We start from the raw sequence: 13,863 nt of genomic DNA, 5'->3' as shown, positions 1-13,863 counted from the left end.
TTTCTTCTGGCATGACTTTGGATTGATGCTAAAGAATTGCCTGCTTTAGGCGAATGCTATTTCTCATAACACCCTGAGCATTTTGGATGAGGGGGTGTCTGGATAATAGATTCCATACTTGCTCTGACCTCTGGGACATCAAAGGGTTAACCTGTGTGTTGAACAACAGAGACTGCCTAAAGAGTGCGGGAGCTGCTCAGACCTTCTCTTTTCAATAGAGGGCACCCTAGATTAGAAGAATTAAGAGCAGGTTTTACAGCATGTTTAGAAAATCCTCATTCACCACATTTTTTCTTTTTTTTTTTTTTTTACTGTTTTAAGAATGAATTTCACAATGAGCCGCACTGTCAATGTCGGCATTATTTGCACCACTTCAGACAGGCTGCCTGAGGAGCGAGCTGTCTGCTGCTATTACACAAGTGCCTCCTGCAGCTCACATACATATTTTGAAAGGTGCTATAGTCAGATAGTGAGATGAAGAATGGCCTTTCTCTGCCAGTTATTGTAGAGACGGATAATGATGCCCAAAGTGTGGGCTGGTGGAACCACTAATGAAGGGTGCTAGGACACGGGAACCTCAAGAGGGTCTATTTAAAAGAGAGAGGGGGGGAAAGCACGCTGCTTGGTAAGTGCAATGTTAGCATTCTTCTCTGCACTACTAATAATGCTGATTTTCCTATATGATATCTTCATTCTCAGATGTATTGGACTTGGCAAGGTGATAGCGAGATGATAGACTACTCTGCACTACAGAGAGAAGTGCCAAGGGTTGTCTTCTGACATGGCAGCCATGCAGGAAATGCAAAGTGGACATTATTCACATTCCATACCTGCGCGCTGAATCAACTTTTTTCCTCGCAAAATCCAAAAGGAGAAGGCGACGGGAGTCATTTATTAATGTCACTCGCAACTACATTAAGGCCAAAGCTTTGTGTGTTTGGCACATTTATTTGTGCGCAGGAGCGCCACCGTTGTGTTTTTAAGGGTTCCTTCCTGCTGAGATTCAGCAGTAAATCCTGGGGTTAAAGGGTAACTAAGCTGGGGTGCTTGTGAAGCATCAGATATAAGGGAGGTTTGAGGCCAATAAGTAGAATTTTTGGAAGGAGAACGACACCACCTCACCCCAGTTATGTGCATTGAGGTGGTGTTGTTCTCCTTCCAAAAATTCTACTTATTGGCTTTCATCTGATGTTACACAAATTCCAAGCTTACAAATAACATATTATCACACTGGGAAATACTTGTCATATATATTTTTGGTAGTTACATCAAGATTGTCAAATTGGTGTCACTCTAGTTCTCCAACTACAACTCTCATATTCAATCTAAAAGTTGGCAAGGGATTCTGGGTGCTGTAGTGCAGGTGAAGTGATGACTGAAGCCCTTCTTCTCTAAAGTTGGCCATACACACACCGATATTATCATACAAAACCTCGTTTCAAACGATATTCAGTGCGTGTATGGCTGCTCGACTCGAAGAGGTGACAGATGTTACAAAGGCTGCGGATATCGGTCGTCTCGACGATTGCCCAGGGTAAAAGGTTTTGATTGGGTGCCATTGAAGACGCCCAAGCAAAATCTACATTCAGGGCTGAATCGGCAGGTGGAAGTAGAATTTCTATTGTTTCTACCTCCATATCTGTCAATTCAGCCCTGAATGTCAGTGGAGGGTGGGAATGATCTTTCATGCGACCACTAGTTGATTCCAGGGCTTTAGTGAATGAGTGGCCTGGGGCAAGCTATCCAATATCATTGGAACCCAGTGCATGGATCAGGAACAGGCACTCAATGAGCTGTCTTCCCAACAGGCATGTAAAAGTAGAATTTATTTATGTATAAATAGATGGAGCTGTACACGTTTTGTGTTATCAAAACACTTAGCCATAGACTGCCCATTGAGTGCCTACTCCCTACTCATGCAATTGGTTCTGCTCCCCTAGCTGAATGCTCAGGGTAGTGCCCATGGGTTTCTTCTGTACTGTGGGGAGTTTCTGACTTACATTTTGGACCAATCTTTTGTTCCTATTATCACTGGAACCTACTCACTCCACCCTGTGGATCTCAATAGGAAGGCGATTCCATACATACCAATATTGTACCCAATATATGATTATGGGGGTATGCAATGGGCATCTACACTGCTCCATATAAAACTGTATTTTTGCTTTTCTTTTTACACAAAATACCTTTTTTTTAATGACACTGCCACTTTAAGCCCAAAACGGAAACAGCTCTTTAGACTTCCTTGAAGAGCTTGAGAAAATCTCGGGTAACTTAACCCTTTGTTAGAGACAAAGCCATCGGCGCTGCCCAGGGCTTCAGAGACTTGTTGACACACAGCCCAGAATTATTTCACGCAGCTGTTTTTCTCTTAATTTTTATTTTCCTCCAGTTTTCAGATAAATTCCCTGCTTCTTGCGCCCGGCGATTGGTGGCTGCATATTTATGACAAAGTCAGTCAAAAAATAATGGCACAATAAAACATCTAAATATGCCCAGAGTTGGAAGAAATACACATGAGAGCCGTGTTCCTCTAACTTGGAATTGGGTTCCACTGACCTATCAAGTTACCTCCCCATTCAGTCTTGCACTTCTTTGAACTGCTGACACTGAGACACTGTGCAGCCAGGCACGACAGCTGGCTCCGCAGCATCTAATACCAACACATGCTGTTTTAGCCCATTTCCAGAGAGTCAGATAATGAAAGATTCAAAAAATAATATTTGTTTTGGCGGCACAAGATTTGCAATGAAATAGATGCCCTTGACCATAAAGAAAGTGAAATTATGAATGGGTCATTTGGAAAAAATAAAGAACTTTATGTTGCCTTCACTGTGTAACCGTATAGGCAGGGTTTAAGTCAGCAGTCTGGGGCAACCAGCAGTGACTGGTGACTTGTTTTTTAGCCATAGCTACGTACATTCATAGAATACACCCCTGTATATTGTTTTCAGCCATGATGCCCAAGTAGGCCCAGTTATACATGAAGGAAACACACCAACTTGGGCACTGCCCACACCCAGACTGAGTTTGTAACAGATGAAAAGCAACAATATGGGTTCTTTACATCCACAAGTGCAGTTGCTCTCTCACTAATTGAGTGTAGTGCAGCCATTGACGCAGCCAAACCTTGGAGCTACCTCCTTCTCCAGGGTTCCAGATGTAATGTTGTTCCATCCATCCCTGCATGAATATTAACTGTTTATTTTAATAAGCATTAGCAGCTAAGCACTGGGTGGAGTAATGAGAAAGGTGGTGATTAGTGATGAGCGAATCTGTTCCGTTTTGCTTCGCCGAAAAATTCACGAATCTTTCAAAAGATCTGCGAAACGGTGCAAAATTTGCGAAACGGTGAAAATGCAGTGCGGCCAAAAAAATTGTCGCCTGCGGCTATTATTTTGTCGCCCGCGGCTATTATTTTGTCACCCACGCCTATTATTTCGGCTCGCAGCGACTATTCTTTTTTGATGCCGGCGTCAATTTTTGGACGCGCGGCGAATTTTTCCGCGCCAAATTTTTTCATCCGTTTCGCAAAAACAATCCGCCAATGGCAAAACGAGGAAATTCACCGCAAATCCATGCCTGGCGAAACATTTCGCTCATCACTAGTGATGATACAGGAAGTGGAAGTGAAGGGGAGGGACACACTGTGTGGAGAGAGCAGCCATGAATAAAGCGGAGTTCTACCCTGCTATCTAAGATCTCCATGTGGGTTTTTCTAGTTCTGCTACACCTGTGTACCTGGTCATCACACCAACCTTCACCCCAATGGCACATATGGGTAGGTACTCTAGGAATGGAGCAACATTTTTTGTAAGTTTAGGCCCCTACTCCACTGTATGTATTAGGGGCTCTTGTTTGAGTCCCATACCGTACGACCAATGGCTAAGAGGTACGGATTACCTCTATCTTCATCATTTATCTCCCTAAATAACCACTGTTAACAGACTCTTAAGTAGATCATTAATCCAAGCTCTACTATAGAGACATTAGTGCCCTTTGCCCAAGATGGATACATTGCCCTGGTATAGTCGACCCATATTAACCCAAGGTGTTATTCATTAAGGCACATCCTGATCTCCTTCAAGTGTAGGCCCAGGGTCGAACTAGGGGGTGCAGGGTTGACCGGGCCCCGCACCCCTCAAGGTGCCTCCTCTGGCCACGTCCCCCGCAGGGTCCCCCACCATGCACCCCCAAACCCCCCCCCAGGGGCCCCTGTCCGACGTCGTCCCCTGAATGCGTATGTGAGACACATCAGGGGAGGACATTGGTGGCCAGAGGAAGCAGCAATAGGGTCGGGTCTGGGCTGCTGGGGCCCACTATTTTCCCGGTGTCCCGACGGCCCAGTCCGACCCTGTGTAGGCCGATTCTCAGCTGGGAGATTTGCCTCCTCTACAAATACTCACAAAGCATAAAATTGTCACACCAGGGCAATTCAATAAGAGGAACATCTTTTTGCTGCAAAAATTTGCTGCATCAAAAATTGTTTTTGCGACAATTTTGCAGTTCATTTTGTGAGTTTTTCAGCCAAATAAAACGGGATAGATTCGCTCATCACTAGTAGTCACTAGTAGTGATGAGTGAATCTGTCCCATTTCGCTTCAACGAAAAATTAGCAAATCTTTCAAAAGATTAGCGAAATGGCGAAAATGTTGCACGCGACTATTCTTTTGACGTGCGACTATTCTTTTGACACCCACGATTATTCTTGCGACAAATTTTGGACACGCGACTATTTTTACGAATTTTTGGACGTGCGCCGAGATTTTCTGCGGCAAATTTTCTTCATCCGTTTTGTGAAACAATCCACCAATGATGAAACGCGTTAATTCGCCGCAAATCCATGCCTGGCGAAACATTTCGCCCATCACTAATCACTAGTCATAATACAATGATATGGGGGGGTTGGACCCATTCGTCAGGTTTATCTGGTTAGTAACCCCAGGACTAGGGATGGGCGAAATGTTTCGCCAGGCATGGATTCGCGGTGAATTTCCGCGTTTCGCCATTGGCGGATTGTTTTGTGAAAACGATGAAAAAATTTGCCGCTGAAAAATTCGCTGCACGTCGCCAGCGTCAAAAAAGAATAGTCGCGGGCATCAAAAGAATAGTCGCGCGACGAAATAATAGCCGCGGGCGACAAAAGAATAGCCGTGCAACAAAATAATAGCCGCGGGCGACAAAATAATAGCCGCAGGCGACAAAAGAATAGTCGCGGGCGACAATTTTTTTTGCCACATTTACGCCGTTTCGCGGATCTTTTGAAAGATTAGCGAATTTTTCTGCGAAGCAAAATGGAACAGATTCGCTCATCACTACCCAGGACTTTATTTCTGTACTGCAGCATATTAAGGAGATAATCATCCACATATATATGCACGGGGGTGTTACGGTGTCATTTAACTGTACTTTGCAGTCTATTTTCTCAATTCTAATATAAGTCAAACACTGTAATTCTCTCTGCTCGACAATGAGAACGAATGAGGGAAAGTTCTAGAAGCTCTGAGTCTGATTAGCTACACAGTGACAGCAAAGGCAATCCGCGTAAAGGGAACATTTATAACTAAAAGCACAGAGGTGCGCACTAAGATTTATATCCCAAAGTAATTGCTCTGTTAGAATCATACAGGAATATTAAAATCCTCTACGAATTACACGGATGGATTTAGCTGTAATTCCTGCACGATCCCCACATAAAATCCACTTGCATTGGAAATGCTTCTCATCTCGGCTATTGTATTCTCCGGCAGGCACTCCGCATACTTCTTTCCTATTTACTGCTTAATGACGGGGGCATTACAAACAGTGGAAAATATTACTGACAGCGCACACACTGGCACCATTAAACTAGACTGGATGAAATGGATATTTCAGCGGCACCGATGTACAAACGGGGCACACAGGCTTTTTAGATTGGCAGAGGTTTGTGTTATTTTTTTGACTTTGTTAAAGGTCAAGCCTTTCAAATAATAAACCTATTTTATGTGAATAGACTTTCACTGTCCCATTTCACTATTTCTGCCCACTGTTCTGCACCACAACTTGATGAAACTGATTCCATTTTCCTGCAGGGGCTGAAATAGGGCCCAGTAGTAGTGATACTAGTAGTGAATTTTTGTGCCAGGCATGGATCTGCAGCGAATTTCCGCATTTCGCCATTGGCGAATTGTTTTGTGAAACTTCCGTGAAAATTCACCACGGTTAAATTTGTCAAATGTCAAAAAAACTGCGCGTCAGATTGGTCGCGTCAAAATTGGGTTGCATCAAAAAAGGGCACTATCGTGTCAAAAAAACGCAGGTGAAAAAAAAAGACGTGTGCGACCAAATAAAGACACGGGTGACAAAAAAGACCAGGGCGACAAAAAAATTTCGCTAATTTTACGCCCAATTTTTATAGTGAATTAAAATGGGACAGAATCGCTCATCACTACCCAATAGGCGTAGTCACCCTCTAGCCACAACTTGGGCATGGAAAATGCTTGGGTCTCCCCAGCTTCAGGATAGTGCAAGTTTCCATCCCATAGGACAAAGGTGGCATCATTGATTACGAGCAGTAATGATGAAATTCCCTTTGAAAAGCAGTCATGAAAATCCAACATGGTGGCCTGAATCATCTATGTTGGATGCCATAGGACTAAAGCTCAATAAAGAATTGCTATATTCTGAGTTTCTGTACCCAAGTTCAGAATAGCCCTCTAGCAGTGAATATCTGTGTCTCTGAAGGTGCCCCAGTAGCCCTCCATCTTCTTTTCTGCTGATTCCCTGCTTGGGCTGTTCCCAGTTACCTGAACTTAGGCACCAACAGTATATATACAATATAAAAGGCATGATATAAGGATGATTAAGAATTACTGCATCATGATAGGTTAATAATCAGTCCTGTATAGGTTTGCCATGTTTTCTGTAATTAAATACCGGCCCAAGGGTGGGGGAATAGGAGATGATGTCAGACGGGGCACAGAAAGCAGCAGAGTGGGCAGGGAAATTACATTGCCAGTAAATGTGTAATTCCGGCCCAAGCTGGTGATTCTTCCAGTTGGGCCAGTCAAATACCGGCAGGGTGGCAACACTAGTCCTGTATCATCAGCTTCTATGACAGACCTCAATTTATGCTAGTGTTTTGATCATACCCCGCAACCTCTAAGCTTAGTTAGCATCTCAAGAGCAGCCCAGAGCACACTGAGCATGTGCAGTGCCAATGACACTTATAGGATTTCCTAACAAGATGAGAAGCTGCTACGGACATCTTTGAATCCTGGATCATTACTGTTAATGTCCAATTGGATTATTGAACTGATTTTTTTTACAAAGTCCTAAACAAATAACTGGGTCACATAATCCCTATATAACTCACAATGTCAGTTTATGCTCTTTCTGACATCATATTTAACATGGTATTCATGGTTTTTGTGTAATACAGACTATAGGGCTCATTTACAAACACAGTATATACAGTGTACAGAGTGCAAAGCAACTTTCTTACAATTTATAGTAATTGTTGCCATGTGGAGAAGCTGTATCTGATGCAATTAAGCCGTTTAATTGTGTGTGTGTGTTGATTTTCTAGTAGATTTAGGTATTGAGATCCAAATCATGGAAAGATCCCTTATCTGAAAAACCTCAGGTCCAGAGCATTCTGCATAACAGGTCCCATACCTATATCTATATATACAAGTATGGGACCCATTATCCAATATGCTCGGAACCAAGGGTTTTCCAGATAAGGGGTCTTTCCGTAATTTAGATCTTTACACCTTAAGTCTACTAATAAGTAGATCATTAATCAAACCCAATAGGATTGTTTTGCATCCAATAAGGATGAATTATATCTTAGTTGGGATCAAGTACAGGTACTGTTTTATTATTACAGAGAAAAGGGAATCATTTAACCATTAAATAAACCCAATAGGGCTGTTCTGCCCCCAATAAGGGGTAATTATATCTTAGTTGGGATCAAGTACAGGTACTGTTTTATTATTACAGAGAAAAGGGAATCATTTAACCATTAAATAAACCCAATAGGGCTGTTCTGCCCCCAATAAGGGGTAATTATATCTTAGTTGGGATCAAGTACAGGTACTGTTTTATTATTACAGAGAAAAGGGAATCATTTAACCATTAAATAAACCCAATAGGGCTGTTCTGCCCCCAATAAGGGGTAATTATATCTTAGTTGGGATCAAGTACAGGTACTGTTTTATTATTACAGAGAAAAGGGAATCATTTAACCATTAAATAAACCCAATAGGGCTGTTCTGCCCCCAATAAGGGGTAATTATATCTTAGTTGGGATCAAGTACATGTACTGTTTTATTATTACAGAGAAAAGGGAATCATTTAACCATTAAATAAACCCAATAGGGCTGTTCTGCCCCAATAAGGGGTAATTATATCTTAGTTGGGATCAAGTACAGGTACTGTTTTATTATTACAGAGAAAAGGGAATCATTTAACCATGAAATAAACCCAATAAGACTGTTCTGCCCCCAATAAGGGGTAATTATATCTTAGTTGGGATCAAATACAAGGTACTGTTTTATTTTTATTTTTACAGAGAAAAAAGAAATCTTAATTATTTGATTAAAATTAAGTCTATGGCAGACAGGCTTTCCATAATTCGGAGCTTTCTGGATAATGGATCCTATACCTGTACTGTATATAGTCTCCTCACAATAAACACTGTTTCTTCTTCATAAGTCCTGAGTGTGCGGATCCCTTCTTTTTTGTGTATGTATATATATATATATACTGTATATATATAGATATATGTGTTTGTAGTTATGTTTAGATATATATATATTTGGTTCTCATACTCCTTTGTCTTTTGCTTTTATTTTGCAATGGGCTTATCCCCTACAAAATTCTATAAACCCAAAATGATGATGAATGCATTATACAATATACTCAGGCCTGTCTGTATAGCTATAGCCACAGATAATGAGATGTAGTAACTGCAAAGCCACGCTAAACCCATTTAATATTGGTAGCATGTAGGGTGACATAGGGTTAAATAGAACCATTCCAACCTCTGCACAGGCTCTTGTGCTTCCCTCGGCATTTGTTTTTAGTGTCTAGGAAGCCATATTTCATGTCTATTTATTTTCTTATCACTTCTTTAAGACAACTGGGTTTAAAAAGTGAACTCTGCGCAGAGTGCTGATCCGGAACAGCCTCCGAGCTGTGTGAAGTAATGTGTTAGGTGGCAGTTAAAAGCCGAGACCAGACCTTGGAAAATGTGCAGGTACTGATATGTTTTTAAGTGTCTCAGGCCACCAGCCCAAAGTGCTCTTGGACCAAATGGCACCAGCTGTAGACAGATGGAGAACGTCTGGGTTCCATCACCCTCAAGTCTTTCCGCAGACAAGGGTCTATATATTAGGTAAGAGTGCAAGGAAAGCAAGGAATGGTAGCTTTGTAGGAAGGTGAAAATTGACATGAGCGCTGTGCCCTGACAGTAGTTTTGATTGATGAAAGGATATCGTTAACGAGCCTTTTAAGTTTCTCATTAATGTTTTTTGTGTGTATGTGTGCTTTCCTAACATTGGCTAAAAAACAACCCCCCCAAAAAAATCTTTATGAACGGTAATTAAGATCGATCAGATACAGTACATATTTTAGTTATCAGCCCCCTTTGTTAACCTTTTATGTTTCTTTATTTTATTTCATCCGCCATATGTGAATAAACATCTCTCGGTGATAAGAAGGGGGGGGGGAATAAACCCCCATAATCGTCTCGGCCAGAGCTGGGTTCCTAAACAAAGTTTGCATCTTTAAAGGGTTTATTAGAAAAAAGAAAAAAAGTGGGGTTTTATAAAATACATCTGGTACTAGTAATATGTTCTTTCACAGAATTTCACTCGATTAAAGTTCAGCTGCCTTGGGAAGGCTTCCCAGTGTGGTCAAAAAGTGATTGTGCTAATATACTGCAAGTACATTAACCCCCAAGGTGCTTGTAGGAAATGCAACACATTGAAAGAATGGCGAGATGCTCGGCTGCGTTGCAAAAGCCGAAATCCAACAACAATCCGTCATTATTTTGACTTTAAAACGGAGAGTGCCGGGGCCGTCTATGGAGGAGACATCTTTCCTGCTTTAGGGAAAAAAAAAAAGCTAAAATCCTTTATTAGAGAACCATTAGCTTTTCGAACCTTTATATTGCTTCTTAGGGTCCCCCTCTTGCAGAGTCTCCAAAATATAGATTTAAAAGACCTTTATGAGGAGAACACATGTACAAATTGGTCCCATCGGACTAAATTTGAGGGGAAGGCCAAAAAATCTGTATTTCCACCACCCGGCTCATGGATTTGTACGTGCTGATTTATATTAATGCCACTTTGATCCACACAATTGTGCGGTCAATGGATGGATTTTTTTTTTTTCCTACAGTAGATATTGCTGTTTAGACATTAACTGTCTGGCATAATTAGGTAGAATATTAATTATTCTCATTATATTTAATTTATAACCCTGTACAAGTAGGGAGCTGTGATAAAGAAAACAAGCCAACAAGCTTTGACTTAAAAAGAAGACATGATAATGACTTATGGTTTAGAAGAGTAAGAGTATTGCTCAAGCGTATAAATGAGTGGGCTTTTGCATGTTTATTTACTGAGCCCCTTCTGAGTACATAGCCAAAATGCTATTGGGCTTTCCTTGTGGTACTTTGGAACTATATTTAGGGGGACATTTACTAATCCACGAACGTCCGAAAAGCGTCCGAATGCGTTTTTTTCGTTATGATCGGTATTTTGCGAATTGTCGCGACTTTTTCATCGCCGTCACGACTTTTTCGCGAATTGTCGCGAAATATTCGTACTTTCGCGCTGAGTACGAAAGTTTCGGATTCATTCAAGCGTCAGTATCGTGACTTTCCTTGGGCCAGGTTGGAGTTGCAGAGTGCCATTGAGCCCTATGGGAGACTTTCCTTGGGCCGGGTTGGAGCTGCAGAGTGCCATTGAGCCCTATGGGAGACTTTCCTTGGGCCAGGTTGGAGCTGCAGGGTGCCATTGAGCCCTATGGGAGGCTTTCCTTGGGCCGGGTTGGAGCTGCAGGGTGCCATTGAGCCCTATGGGAGGCTTTCCTTGGGCCGGGTTGGAGCTGCAGAGTGCCATTGAGTCCTATGGGAGACTTTCCTTGGGCCGGGTTGGAGCTGCAGAGTGCCATTGAGTCCTATGGGAGACTTTCCTTGGGCCGGGTTGGAGCTGCAGAGTGCCATTGAGCCCTATGGGAGACTTTCCTTGGGCCGGGTTGGAGCTGCAGAGTGCCATTGAGCCCTATGGGAGACTTTCCTTGGGCCAGGTTGGAGCTGCAGAGTGCCATTGAGCCCTATGGGAGACTTTCCTTGGGCCAGGTTGGGGCTGCAGAGTGCCATTGAGTCCTATGGGAGACTTTCTTTGGGCCGGGTTGGAGCTGCAGAGTGCCATTGAGCCCTATGGGAGACTTTCCTTGGGCCAGGTTGAAGCTGCAGAGTGCCATTGAGCCCTATGGGAGACTTTCCTTGGGCCAGGTTGGGGCTGCAGAGTGCCATTGAGCCCTATGGGAGACTTTCCTTGGGCCGGGTTGGAGCTGCAGAGTGCCATTGAGCCCTATGGGAGACTTTCCTTGGGCCAGGTTGGAGCTGCAGAGTGCCATTGAGCCCTATGGGAGACTTTCCTTGGGCCGGGTTGGAGCTGCAGAGTGCCATTGAGCCCTATGGGAGACTTTCCTTGGGCCGGGTTGGAGCTGCAGAGTGCCATTGAGCCCTATGGGAGACTTTCCTTGGGCCGGGTTGGAGCTGCAGAGTGCCATTGAGCCCTATGGGAGACTTTCCTTGGGCCGGGTTGGAGCTGCAGAGTGCCATTGAGTCCTATAGGAGACTTTCCTTGGGCCAGGTTGGAGCTGCAGAGTGCCATTGAGCCCTATGGGAGACTTTCCTTGGGCCGGGTTGGAGCTGCAGAGTGCCATTGAGCCCTATGGGAGGCTTTCCTTGGGCCGGGTTGGAGCTGCAGAGTGCCATTGAGTCCTATGGGAGACTTTCCTTGGGCCAGGTTGGAGCTGCAGAGTGCCATTGAGCCCTATGGGAGACTTTCCTTGGGCCGGGTTGGAGCTGCAGAGTGCCATTGAGCCCTATGGGAGACTTTCCTTGGGCCAGGTTGGAGCTGCAGAGTGCCATTGAGCCCTATGGGAGACTTTCCTTGGGCCAGGTTGGAGCTGCAGAGTGCCATTGAGCCCTATGGGAGACTTTCCTTGGGCCGGGTTGGAGCTGCAGAGTGCCATTGAGCCCTATGGGAGACTTTCCTTGGCAAATGTTTGTAGACTCCTGGGGTTACATGTGCTATGTACCCCATTGTCCATAAAAATGTTGGCACTGCAAAACATTAAGCCAGTACACAAACACACATACATATATATGTTCATTCTATGGGGCTGATTCACTAAAGGTCAATAACGCTTATCGCCTACTTTTTTGCGTGAAAAAGTGCGCGATAATTAAGTACCTATTCATCAAGTCATTTCACATGCGTTAAGACGCATATCGCATGCGCAAAAAACGCAGGTTATTTCTATCGCATTGCGTTAATTAGCAAATAGAAATAGTACTAACCCATGATTCACAAACACATATGAAGCGTTAAACACGCAAAATATCGATTTAATCTGTGCGAATATTAACACCTACTTGGGGCAGGCGGTACTTAAAAAAAATTGCGGTTTGTGAGCTTTTGGCAACACAATATGGACGTTGCAGTGGGATTTATTCAAGTCTGTGTTGGCCCCAAAGTGATGCAGCCGCCAGTTTGCAGGGAAATGGGCATTTTCAGAAAGTAACTGCTACGTGCGTAATAGCGTGCGCTACTATCGCACACGGCAAACTATATTGCGCGTGGCGGGAAATAACGCACACGGCGGAAAAATAACGCTTGAAATCGGTCATCATGAGATAAACAACGCCAACAACATCGCTTCTTAATTATGACAAGTGTCCTTTTAGTGAATCGAGCGGTAACTCGCAAAAAATAAGAAGTGATAAGATTTTTAATGCATGCTATAAATATCACTCCTTATTTCGGACTTTAGTGAATCGGGCCCTAAGTGTATTTACATAGTGGTATACATTTCTTGGCTTAAGTCTTTATTTTCCCTATGGATCTGGCTAATGGAAATATTACATCATCAGTATCCATTATATTGTTATTTTCCATTTGCTTCACCCTGCAGTCCTGGATAAGCAGCCAGATTCTCACTGCTCATTGGCCACAAGGATCTTGTCACCTGCCTCAGAGCTATTGTTGGGTTTATAATCCTATTAGAAGAAGTCAAGGCAGGAGTTGGCTGAGCACCACAGGCCAAGCTGTTCCATAATATGGGCCATGGCCTAGTAAACGTAGATGTAATGGCACTTATTGTATGGAGAATTCCCTGGGTTTTCCCATAGCCTGGAGATACTATAAGTCTATCCCAGCACAGCCTTGTACTATACACATTAGAATGTATGGTTACCCTTTACACATTAGATATATACAATATAAATAACTCAGCTGCTTTGTGTTCCTAGAAGAGCAATCATCTACAATGGATCCACAAGCACAACCATTTCTATTTTACTTACAACAAGTAAGTGGTTGAGATAGTATCTTCTCTAATATTTTGGGTCCCCTTTAAAAATCAGAAGGGGGGTCTCCATTCTGTGTTTGTGGATAGTGTTGTTTTATTGCACCAGATTTGTGGGCAGAGAAAATCAATCTCGCTCGTATCAATGAGCATGTTCTTATGAAGCATGGATAGAACCGTTTATTTCATTAGAGGTTTTTGTGTGTGTGTGTGTGTGCTCCTTCAATCACCGATCTCCCTCTGTGTGTTTAAATAAGTATAGCATATTTAAGC

The sequence above is a fragment of the Xenopus tropicalis genome, chromosome 7, assembly GCF_000004195.4.
Source record: "Xenopus tropicalis strain Nigerian chromosome 7, UCB_Xtro_10.0, whole genome shotgun sequence".
NCBI lineage: Eukaryota > Metazoa > Chordata > Amphibia > Anura > Pipidae > Xenopus > Xenopus tropicalis.
This window is presented reverse-complemented; position numbering follows the sequence as displayed.